Here is a 13,018-nt window from a genome sequence, read left to right as displayed (position 1 = left end):
TAATTTGCAAGACAGCCAGTGTCCCCGATTTATTTATTTTTTTTGAAGCATCTATACGTAGGACACAGCCGAGCATCAGAGATTTTCTGGGATTGCAGAGGAGTGGCCATGAGGAAAGCCCCTGAGAGGAGTGAGCCGTGCTAGCTTGGATACCCGACACTGGGCCCTTGGAACTGGCCTGCTTGGTGCAGAAGAGGGCAGGCCTGGAGAGCAGCCAGGAGGCGTGTGGAGTGGAGAGGGCGTGGGAAGCTCTGGGGGAAAAACACGCTGAGAGGCCGCCCGCCAGCCCCAGTGCAGGGCGTGGGAAGCAGGCAGAGCCTAGAACTAAAGCAGTGATTGACCTTCTTCTCCAGAGACGCTGGATTATCAAAGACCCGGGCGGGTCAGCCCAAGCTGTGGAGCAACCTTGCGAGGGAGAGGTTGTGGAGGGTGGAGCGTGAACAAGATCCGTCCTGCACCTGAAGTGTAAACATAAGGATGATGCGGAAGCTCTTTGGTTGACCTACCCACAACCCCACCCTGCGTGAGACCCAGATTCTGAGCATTAACAGCCAATCTATGTGGACACCAGCTCCAGCTGTTAATATCCGTGCAGGCAAGCATGTGAACGTGGGTTAATTTTCAGTTCTCAATAAATTGTCCACTAGGCATTTCCAAAAGCTTTAATCAAGCTTTAATCGATGGCCACTTGGACGGTACCACTTGGAGTTTTGTTTCAGAAATGTCTTCCTAATATCCGTAGGCACCGCACCTTCTGACCACTAGTGTTCCCTAATGCCCAAACCTCTTAAGGATAAAATAAGTATAATCAACTTTGCCTACAGTAAGATTGCATATTTATTAAGTTCTCAAAGAAGTTGTTTATCTGAGTATCTATTGACTAGAAGATGTTGGAAAATGACCATCTGTTCGCCTACTCAAGTAACCTTCCAATTGTCTTCATTTTTTTTCAAACACTTTTTTTTAATTTTTTATTTATGATAGAGAGAGAGAGAGGCAGCGACACAGGCAGAGGGAGAAGCAGGCTCCATGCACCGGGAGCCCAACGTGGGATTCGATCCCGGGTCTCCGGGATCAGGCCCTGGGCCAAAGGCAGGCGCCAAACCGCTGCACCACCCAGGGATCCCTTCATTTTTAATTAAAGCATCAGTTAATACGTGCATATAACTTAAATTACTGACATATGAGTCCTTATCATGTTTTTTTTTTTTTTTTCTACCCATGATAGATCTTACCTTAAGGCTCTGGTATTTTGAGAATTAAACTCCTGAGTATAAATGTTACTCCATTCTTGCTTTTGCCTGTTTATGGCACTTGCTGGGAACCCAGACTGCAAGCCTTTCTTCAGTTTGTCCACATTTGAAGAATTGTTTGGTCACTTTAAGCCAAACATGAGAATAATTAGTCCAGGATTCAGATAAGCAGACCTAATAAACTATCCCAAATAGGAATCAGTTCTGCTCTTTTTCTCTGCCTTTTCAATACAGGAAAGCCAAATTCTCAGCACAAGAACCTGGTAATGGTTTCACTATTTTGTTTGCTGGGATTATCATCTGTGCAGATAACTGCATTTGCATCACTAATAGACTTGTTTCAAAGAGAAAAGACATTTCAGTAGGGCTGAACCGGTCTTTAAGGTTTTGTTTGTTCCATTTTGGCAGGGCCAAGCTAGTCCTTTTGAAAAAGGATTGATTTTCATGTAAGGGCCTGATTTGCCATAGGGTTACAGCATAAATAAAAAGGCTTTTGCAATTAACTGCTCACAAAGCATAAAATATTTTGTTCTTTGTATAATATACATGCAGATGCCAAATCTGATGTCTTTGTTTTTCCTATTCCAATGCTCCTCAACGTTGCTAGAAGACTAATGATCACACTTTCTTTGAATCCGAGAAATAGCTTCCCTCTTCTATGATTAGAAACATCCTTAGAAGTCATCTACTCTTTTCAATTCAAGAACTGCATCTATACCATCTTTCCTGAGTTTATTGCTAATTGAATACCTTCAATAAAAGGAAATTCACTGCTCCCCAAAGCAACTCACCTTGTTATAAGATAGTGCTAGAGAATGATCATAATAACAACAAAAACAATAGTCACATCTAACATTACTAAGTGCCTACACAGTGCCAGCAACTGAGCCAAGTACTTCCGTGTATTATCTCATTTAATTCTCACAACAACTTGATGACATAGGTATTATCATTTTTTGAGGTATAGGCAGATTAAACTGGCTCAAAGTAAAGGAAGTTGAAATTTGAGCAGAGGATAAGACACAAAGGCCTGACTCCTCTTAGCCACTAACCCATACTCTGCTTTACAGTATACTTTTTAAAATTTCTCTTATGCTACATCAATACCTGCCTCCTTGTCATGCATTTAGAGTCAACGATTAACCTCAAAAGAAAAAAAGTCAAAGATTATTAGATTCTAGTGGTACAGAAAATAGAGAAGAAAACCACAGTGCCTTGCTCTCAGGGAGTTTGCAGTCTCACAAAACTGTGATATATAGGAAGGATGTTAAAGCTAAATCTTAAAGAATGTGTTGGAGTTAGCCAGAGAAATAAAGGGGAGGTCATACACTCCAGGCTGGCTGCTTAGCCCTACCCCCTTAAAGCACCCACCTGTGGTAAGCATCACACTGTAGGGAGCAGGTAAAGGCCAAGATGGACAGTATATCCAGACCACCCTTCTCTTAGCCCATCCTTTATCAGTCTGTAGCTTAGGGATTCTTTAGTCTCTGAACCAACTTTCAGTTTTAGTCTCAGGACTTCTGTCTAACCACCCGTTGGATCTGCTTCTTTGGTTTACTGACTTCATAATCACCATTCACATTTCAGTATGCCAAGAGCTCTGAGAAAGGAACACGGAGCAAGCCTTAGCTCAGAAAAAGACCCTACAACCAGGTCATCCACGAGAGGAGGAGAATCAGACCCAGATATATGTGAAGCAACGACAGAGAGTTCCAGGATGTTATATAGCCTAGTCTAGCACAGCTCTGAGCCAGGCAGGCTACCTGATTCATATCTTATCTCTGTCCCCTACTGAATGACCTTCAACAGTTATTTCAAAATGGGGCTGCTCTGGAGTCAAAACTAAAATGTATGTTAAGGAGCACCTGGGTGGCTCAGTCAGTTAAGCATCTGACTCTTGGTTTCAGCTCAGGTCATGATCTCCTTGGTCATGGAGTCAAGCCCTGAGTTAGACTCCACCCTCAGCAGGGAGTCAGCTTGAGATTCTCTCTGTGCCTCTACCCACTCATGCTTTCTCTCCCTCTGTCCCTTAAATAAATAAATAAATAAATAAATAAATAAATAAATAAATAAATAAATCTTTAAACATAAATAAATAAAATACATTTTAAAGTCAGTAGTGCCTGGGCCACAGCAAGCCCAGAAAGTACTAATTACTATTATTTTGAATATTTTTTAGAATGATTTATTTATTTATTTATTTATTTATTTATTTATTGGTATAAGTGTAACTATTTTTTTTTACAGGGTTAGATTAATTTCAGGCGTACAATATAGTGATTCAACCATTTCATACATCCCTCGATGCTCATCACGACAAGCGTACTCCTTAGCCCCATCGCCTATTTAACCTAATCTCCCACCCACCTATTTTAGGTTTTAAAGGATGACAGTCATGGGGATGGGCATGGAGATATTATTTAGGAAACAAATGCAATAATATATATAAGAGAACCTGATTTAAGGCCAAGGATGCTGAAACCAGAGAGAAGAGAAAGAACACAAAGATCATTAGAAGGTGGAATTGAAGGTTTGAAGGGGTGAGGAAGCAGGCAAACAATGGGTGACGTGTAGGCTTAGACAACAGGAAGGTCCCAAGAGGGTGATAGTATTTACCATAGTAGGAGGTATCAGGGTTATTTGGGGGAGGATTTTAGTCTTGAGTCAAAGTAAATGATTCTGCTTCATATCTGTTAAGGTGGAGATGCTCAACTAGAAACGTAAAATTGGTGACAAAATATAGAGTTGAAACTTAGGATGTCAGGGCTAATTTTTAAATGTTGAGAGTCATAGTTTAGGAGTTATTAAGTATCTATTATGTTCCAAACACTATATTAGGTTCTAACCGTGTAACAAGGCATGGTTGGGTTACAGACAAATTCTCAGATAATTCCTTTACAATGAGATGAGTCCTAGGGTGCAGGGAAGCAGAGCCAGAAGGAGAGGTTAGGTGCTACTTCGGCTAACAATCAAGCCCTACATCAGGCTAACAATTTGGCTCTTTTTCAAGCCAATATATATTTAAATTTTTCTTTAAATATTTTTTTAAAATAATATATTCAACATTTACTTACAGGTAAGGTGGAGCTCTGCATGGGGAATAGGTGGAGATGGAAGTCCTCAGGTATAAGCTTTCAGCTTCCACCCTGATATTCTGAGCAATTCAGTTCTCCCAAATTTGCACATGTCCCAGCACAGTTATTTCTCAATGGAGGTTTTATTAGCACTTTGGGTAGGACAACTCTTCCTTGTGTGGGGCTGTCCTCTATTTCAGTACTGCTCCCAGCCACACTGACATCAACCACAAAAATAGTCGCACATATTTCCAAATGTCTAGGGTTGGCCTGGGGTGGGGGATGGGAGTGACTGGATTGAGAATGTTTGTCTATCATGTCCTTGAGAGAACTGTCACCCACACCAAACTATTTATCATAGTATTCCTTTCTATCTCATATAGGATATACCCTGAGACAAGTTCTGATATATAAAATATTGTTCCTCTTATTTCCAATGCTTAGCACCCAAGTGGGGTTTCACTACCCTCTGTAGATTCACAACCAAGAGTCCACCCGCTTTTTATCACATAGTTCCTAGGATCGCATAGAAGGGTACCAAATCTAGTCTTCACAGGTTATGGAAGACTTCACAGAGGAAGGAACCTCTAGGCTGAGACTTAAAAGACAAGTAGAGAATTAGGCAAGCAAATACCTATACTCCATACCAAGCGTACAGTGGTTACGTCCAAAGAAAAGTAGTTCTGTTTAAGGAGAGTAGCAGGAGAGGCTAGTGTGGTAAGCGAGGACTGGTCCATTAAGGAGCATGTAAATTATGTTAAATAATTTGCATTTCCTTTTTTTTAAATTTTATTTATTCATGAGAGACACAGAGAGAGGCAGAGAGAGAAGCAGACTCCTCACAGGGAGCCTGATGTGGGACTTGATCCCAAAACTAGAATCACACCCTGAGCTGAAGGCAGATGCTCAACCGCTGAGCCACCCAGCCGTCCAGGCATTTCTTCTTAAGAGTGCTGTTGGGTTTTCAGCACAGGAGCAGGGTGATCTCTTTTGCTCTTTAGACATACTCCACCAGCTACAGATGGAGAATGAGTTGCAGTCAGGTGGCAGGACTGGAGATGAGTTAGGAGAATAGTTCAGAGGCCATTGTAGCAGTCCAGCTAGGAGAAAAAAGATGGTCTGAGTTAACATATGAACTCAGCATCCCCCTTCAGTCATGTATTTGAATTGTGGGTTGAGATGAATTTTCGTAGGGAAAATAAATGAAATAGACAGAAAATGGGTTCCTAGAAAACCCCAACATTTAAACTGTGAGCAAAGGCAGAGAATCTAGCAAAGGAGGCTAGGAAGGTGAGATCCAATATGATATGTGGAGATGGAATGGTGTGGTAGCCATAGGAGTGCACCACTTAGGATTCCCTTCAAGGAAGCATATGCTGTAAGGAGTGTGAATTACTGACAGCCTCTAGCCACCATGCCTTTGGCATCCATCACAGCCTTCATGCAGAGGTCTCAATCTCCCCAGATGCTCCCAACTGGTGACTGAGCACAGCCAGTCATTCCTCCCCAATGCAATTTCCTCTACTGGACAACCTTTGCAATGGGGCACCCTATTGGCATCACTGATCTAGTCTCAGAGCTTCCCTGCAGACTGAGGCTCTTCCTCCCCAGGCCTTCTTCCTTCTTTCTCTCCTTTCACAAGTTTTAAGCCATGCATTGCAGTCTGAAAGCCTTCCTACTCTTGCTCCCTTTCCTCTTTACCCTTCACATGTGCATCTTGCATTTCAAATTCAGTTTACCATCTGATGAACTAGTACAATTGATATCAATGCAGTAAAGGAGGGAATTTTAAGAGTGATCAAGCTGAGTTAAATTCCAGAGAGAGATTAAGGAAGAGAGAGACAGAAAAGTTTAATCAGATCTGTCATTATGGAGGTGAGTGCCAATCTAATTATTGAAGTTCATAGTCCTTTTTCTACTATTGTGTCTCCTCTTAGTTATATTCTCCCATACATCATAATCTTCATACATCTCATCTAGATTCCCTTATTATGAACACATTTAATTCATTAATATCTTTTTAAAATTTGGCACCAGGAAGTGAGTTCAGTATTCCAAATGCAGTTTGGTCAATGTTGACTATGGCAAAATTGTAACTATCTGTTATTTGAACACTCTATTATAGCCTAAACTTTCAGGGTTTTTTATAGCCACAACAACTCAGGGTCACTGTACTGCTTGACACCAGGGGATGCCATTGAGATTATACAATCCTCAAATCCAAACCTGGCCCTGGGTCCTAATTTTTAAAATCTCCAAAACCCTGGAGGTGCCTGGGTGGCTCAGTCGGTTAAGTGTCTGCCTTCGGCTCAGATCATGATCTCTGGGTCCTGGAATAGAGCCCCACATCAGTCTCCCTGCTCAGCGGAGAGTCTGCTTCTCCCTCTCCCTCTCCCTCTGTCTGTCCCCTCCACCCACCCCCGCCACTCTCTTGCTATCTCAGATAAAGAAATACAATCTTTAAAATATAAAAAAAAAAAAGAAAATCCCCCAAACTCATAATTGCTTCCCTCTGGATCAGATCATCAGAGGCATTCTTGAACCCTCATTGCCATAAAATGTCAGGGACAGGAAACCCGGTCTCATGCATCCTACTGTAAAGTTCCTGCCTTGTCAACAGTTTATCAGACCAGATACCATCTTCTCATCACCAACCCATATATAACAACAACAACAAAAACACAGGGGGTTTTGTTGTACTTCTACCCAATATTGCTTCCAGGTGAGATCTTGCAAAGAAAAGTCAGACAGAAGCCTCTAACCTTGCTTAGATAGATAAGAACTTCCAATCTTGTTGAGAAGCCAGGATTTTAAGGGGGTGCTCTTTGGCCAGCACCCCCTTAAAAGGGGGTAATTGATACCTTTTTAGACTCAGCTAATCCTTGAGGCTGTGTGAAAAATAGATGACAAAGTATGGAAGGATTGCAAGGAAGTATAGGTGGAATACAGGCTGGGTGAGAGATTGAGAGATGCTGAGATAATCTAATTGATGAAACTCCTGATTGTATTCATCTTTTATCCCATGATCGATTTGAGCATAGTGTTTCCCTGGTTTCCTTTTACATAATATTTAGCCTACAGTTCCCCTTTGATCTCCCCAGTTAAAGTGTATTGCCCTGTACCTTTGTTCCCAAATACAGAGTGAGGCCACTGTTGGACCAGATCAAGTTAGTCTAGAACAAATGTGGTTACATACACTGTTTCTGGAGTAGATTACTGCCCAGAGTGTTATCCTACCGGTCTTTTTTTTAATGAAGCTTTGTTCTAGTTATTTTTCCTCCCTTCGGAGGACTCCAACCCCTACTCCCAACAAAACCTGTAGTAAAGCAATCTGCTTATAAATTAGAAAATTCATCTCTTTGTGAAAAAAAAAAATCCTCTAATTTATTTTTTTAATTAATTAATTATTTTCTAATTTGGTTTAAACCTGGACTGAAGGTTTGTCTTCTTGATCAAAACAGACAAAAAAGTAGCAATAAAAGCTCTGTTAAGGGATCCCTGGGTGGCGCAGCGGTTTGGCGCCTGCCTTTGGCCCAGGGCGTGATCCTGGAGACCCTGGATCGAATCCCACGTCAGGCTCCCGGTGCATGGAGCCTGCTTCTCCCTCTGCCTATGTCTCTGCCTCTCTCTCTCTCTCTCTCTGTGTGACTATCATAAATAAATAAAAATTAAAAAAAAAATTTAAAAGCTCTGTTAAATAATTCAAATAGCTTGCCAGGGGATTTCCATTATTTCTTTACTCCCTGGTCATATTCAAGGTGATGTATAGATAGCCCAAGTCTCAGACTGACCCAGATCAATGGCCCAGGAGCTGGATTCATTGGCAGGGTCTGAGCTCATAGCAAAGCCCATTTGGATCAAGGTATACCTCTTCTCAGTATTAGAGTCAAAACTTTGCCTGGAATCTGATCATTTGGGTCAATCAAAAATACTTTAAAAAATATATATGTTTAAATCAAGACTCATGTGTTAGTATTAACTTTCCCAGCTAAACATCTGACACCATCAGGATAGTTTAAACATGTGTTGATAGAATAACAAAAGGAAGGAAACTCATGAACCATTTCCCTGCTGCTTTGTATTTTATTTACAAATGGCTAAGCTGCCAAATGAAGTTTGTAAATAGCCTTTTTCAAGCTCAATGTGGCCCCAATATCTGGGAGCCAATATCTGAAAATGTTAAATGAACTTTTATTTATTTGCTTTAATATAAATTCAATTAATTAACATACAGTGCATTATTAGTTTCAGAGATAGAGTTCAGTGATTCATTAGTCTTATATAACACCCAGTGCTCATTACATCACATGCCCTCCTTAATGCCTATCACCTAGTTACCCTTCCCTCCACTCCCCTATATGAACTTTTAATGCCAAAAAGTGTAACACTCTTAAGTTGCTGATACCAGTATTTAGGGTTTACCTCTCACCTAAGGAGAGCACTTGCCAGTCATTCCAAATCAATCCAACATCATGTCTGCAAATCTGAATGTGGTCTGTTTTCTGCTACATGGTGCAAGTCTCTTAGTGTCTCTGTCCCCATTCTCTTCCTCTTCTAATAATACTACACCTGGGCAATAAACATGCCTCTTAAAATGCCAACAATGGAAATATGGAAGTCCTGAAGGGAAACTAAATTTGGAATGAATAAGAGTTTACTTTGAAGCATGTTAATTTTGAGGAGATGAAAGAGCATCAAGGAGGGGACATCAAAAGGGCAGTGACAGATTTAGGAAGTGCAAAAGGCAATTAGATCATGATGTGTAAATGTGAGTCATAGAAATAAAGATGGTAGAATCATGGGGTACTCCAAGTGAAAAGTTTGAGAGTGTAGAGCAATGGTGAGCAACCTTTTTTTCTTTCCTTCATTTTTTTTAAGGACCACTTAGGGGAGTCTGGGTAGCTCAGTGGGTTAAGCATTGGACTCCTGATTTTTGCTCAAGTCATGATCTCAGGGTCACGAGATTGAGCCCCACGATGGGCCTGCTTGAGATTCTCTCTCTCTCTCTCTCCCTCTGCACAATCCTTCTTAAGAAAAAGAGAGAACAACTTAAAAGGAGCAAAAAGTGTTTATGAACCTTTTTTTAAAAAAAACATTCAAAGTGAAAATAGTGTTACTGACTTCCATAACAAAAACTTCTGCTCTGGGATGATTATTAAGATATGAATACCTGTTCTTCTCCCAGGCAGTGTTTTCTAGCCTGTCCTAGCTTGATATATTTGTATGCAGAATTTAAGGTAAGGGGAGTAGAGACATGAGTGGAGAAGTGAGAAGAGAAGGATAAGTAAGCCAGAAGGAGCTAAGTAAACCTTTAAAGTGTTGAAAGAAAGGGAGAAGGGAGATGGCCAAAAATACCAACAAACTGGGTTCTAGAGAAAGAGTTTAGAGGTTATATATAAGACTAGAGGGAATAGAATGGAATGCAAGTGTGCCTCTGTAACCATAAATGGCTTCCTCTGATGTTCTTTGAGAGCAATAAAGATAAACAAAGGTTGGAATACCTTTTTAAAATTACTGTGATCCTAAGCAGTGTCTGACGTAGGTGGGACACCAGGACTTGTTAGGGTTGCAAGAAGAACGCCAATGAGAAATTTGGCAATGGTTCTGAACTGCTACAATGTTATCTGGTCATACTAAGAAGTCATGACACAGAAACAGCTTTCAAATCTTTTACAACTTAATTTACATTGCTTTTTAAAAGGTATACATGTTTTTACATTTATAACTTATTTTATCTTTGGAATGATTCCTTAAATTATTATCATCCTTAATTTATAGATGAGGAAATTGAAGGTTAGAGAAGTGAAAGACAGAAACAGATCAGGATTAATGATTAGATCCAGTTAATTGAACATCTACTGAGCCTTGCTTACTGAGATTCAGGTTGTGCTATATATGAGGAAACGCAAAAATGGTTAAAATGTGCATGCAATCCTCAGCCATTATATCATTCTTGCTTTACTCTTTCCCAGTTCTCTCTGAGAGGATGGATCTCTCTTCTAAGCCTAGGCCAGGCTAGTTCATAACGAGATCCATCTGGGAGCATCACTGACACAGCAAGATTACAGGAAGAATTGACTCCAGGGTACTCTGGCAGTTCCAAGTCAGTGATGTAGTCATCAGAATTGCAAGATAAGGAAGATCCGGGAACTCTTATACACTACTGAGTGGAGAATAAATTGGTACAATTACATCGGAAGACAATTTAGCAATATCTATTAAAACTAAAGAGGCCCTTTTCTTTCATTTAACAATTCCACTTCTCTCTATATATATCCAAGAAACTCTCCCTTAAATGCATAAGGAGACATGTAAATGAATATTCATTGAAGCATCATGTATAATAGGAAAATAATTGGAAACAGCCTAAATGTTCATCAACCTGAGAGTGGTTCAGTAAATTGTATGATCACACAGTGGAATACTATATTGTAGTTAAAATAAATGAACTAGAACTAGAGCTATAATATACATCAATCTAAAAAAAAAATATCTAGTGAAAACAAGAAAGTGGCAGAAGATACGTAAAGCATGCTACCATTTATGGTAGCTTCAGACCCATGAAACAATAGTCCACATTTCTAAGTGTGATAAACATTTTAAAATATTCATTGTAATAATAACTCCAAATTCAGGATAGTTGTTACCTCTGCTGAAGAAGGAGAATGATAGAGTATGTAGATGCCTTTAGCCAAATCTGTGTCCCCTCTTAAAAGTGGATCTGAAACACATATGGCAAAAAGCAAATATTTGATAAAATTTGGTGGGAAAGGAGAGTTCATATTATATTTCCTATATGCTGTAGGCTCGAAATATTTCATTTAAAAGTATATAGGGGCCTTCAATCCTGGAATTCTGGGATTTTTTTCTTTGTGCAGAAATTTCTTTTTTCCCCCTTTTCTCATGTTGAAACTCCATCCATTTTTTGATATTTAATTCAAGTCTCACTACCTTATTGAGAATTTCTGTGGCAATCTTGTTAGTCCATGCTATGCTCCATAAAGTTCTGTAGGTCTAGAAGGTACTCTTGTATTCTATGATGATTTTATCAAAATGACTTTTGTTTTTCTGAGTATGCTGAAGCCACATATTAGGTATTGAGAAGGAGTAGAAAAAAAAATAAAGTTCCTTTGTACACTATGTTTGTATGACCAGAATTCTTTCATGTTGTTGTTTAAATATATATTGCCTTGCATTAATATTTGGTTTATTGAACACAAACTTTGTTTCTCCAATTATATTGTAAGAGCCTTAAGAGCAGGGACAATGTCTTGAACTTTTAAAATTCTTCCCCAGTGCCCAGTGGAACCCAACCAAATACTATTAAAGAAAAGTGACATATAAACCAATAATTATTATCCTTCCTACAAAACATTTATATAGAAAGTTGAAAATACTAGTTGGAGCTACATTTGCTTTTATTTTCCCAGAGAGAGAATAGTAATGAACTGTGAAATGACCAACACTCAGGCAGCAGAAGGAGAAAAAGAAGAAATAATGGGTTTGTATATTACACATTCTGGATAATCAGCTCTTGAATGATTAAGTGTAGAAAATCTCTTATGAGTAAAAGCAGATTTTAAAAATTTATTTTATGACTGTGGACTTGTTTTATAGATCATTTCCAGTTTTCAGATGATTCCAAGCCAAACTTACAAATTATTTTGGAAAAATGTTTCCTCTTATGATATGCTACATAGCCATGTACAATATACCTTGTTGTCATTCTGCCTTCATTCCAATATTTATTGGACTACATATAGGAATGGTGACCCAGGGAAACTAAAACACAAAAAGTGTTCCATCTGTAGAATCAGGAAAGAGTTTTGAAGAAAAACTAATTACTTTGAATTTTATTTACCCTTAGTACCTCTTGTAAAAAGTGTTTGGTGGACAGCCCTGGTAGCTCAGCGGTTTAGCGCCGCCTTTGGCCCAGGATGGGATCCTGGGGGCCTGGGTTAAGTCCCATGTCAGGCTCCCTTCTCCCTCTGCCTGTGCCTCTGCCTCTCTCTCTGTCTCTCATGTATAAATAAATAAATAAATAAAATCTTAAAAAGAAAAAAAGTGTTTGGTACTTGAGGCAACCACATTTGAAATCTCAGAGTAAAAGTCTATATTAGTCCAGGATTAAAGCTAAAGAGCAAAAAAAAAAAAAAAAAAGCTAAAGAGCATAGGGAATGGTAAGAGGTCTGGACCACATTGTCTCTCCTCAGAACCAAAAGTTGGGTATTGAAGAATGAGATAAATTTAAGAATCAGTGCAGTTATTTTATTAAAAGCCATAGCTGCTAGGCCAAAACTACTACCACATTGTGTCTGAAGAATTTCATAATGAACCTTTGTAATATTTCATTAAACCAGGACACTATATTGTGATTATTTGGCCTAAGTACTATAACACTCAAAATAAAGTTCTCTAAATTAAAACTTACCTACATCTGTATATATAACTGCATTTTTAACTTCACAGTGTACCTCAGGAAATTATATCTCTTATTACCCTCCTCTATTTCTATGTCATTTGTATCCTAGTGAAGACAATTAAAGGCACAAAAATATCTTGCAATTTCATAGGAGAGCATATATTCCCTCATTTTCACTCATTTGTAAATGCTAATGTTGAAGAAAACCCTGAAGCAAAGTGACCAGAGTATTCCTATAATAATGAGGGGCCTTATCATTGGTCTCTGCA

The 13,018-nt window shown here is 39.3% G+C and overlaps 1 non-coding gene across 1 annotated transcript; it reads left to right on the top strand.

The window, feature by feature from the left end:
• The first annotated feature begins 11,358 nt into the window (after positions 1-11,358).
• LOC112935320 (small nucleolar RNA SNORD59) lies at positions 11,359-11,433 on the top strand. Its single transcript, XR_003238155.1, has one exon. It is a non-coding gene; the product is annotated as a small nucleolar RNA SNORD59 (small nucleolar RNA).
• The last annotated feature ends 1,585 nt before the right edge of the window (positions 11,434-13,018 follow it).

This window comes from Vulpes vulpes, chromosome 8, assembly GCF_048418805.1.
Source record: "Vulpes vulpes isolate BD-2025 chromosome 8, VulVul3, whole genome shotgun sequence".
NCBI classification, from domain to species: Eukaryota; Metazoa; Chordata; class Mammalia; order Carnivora; family Canidae; genus Vulpes; species Vulpes vulpes.
Note: the sequence above shows the minus strand (reverse complement) of the source record. Positions and strands in the feature narration are given on the sequence as shown.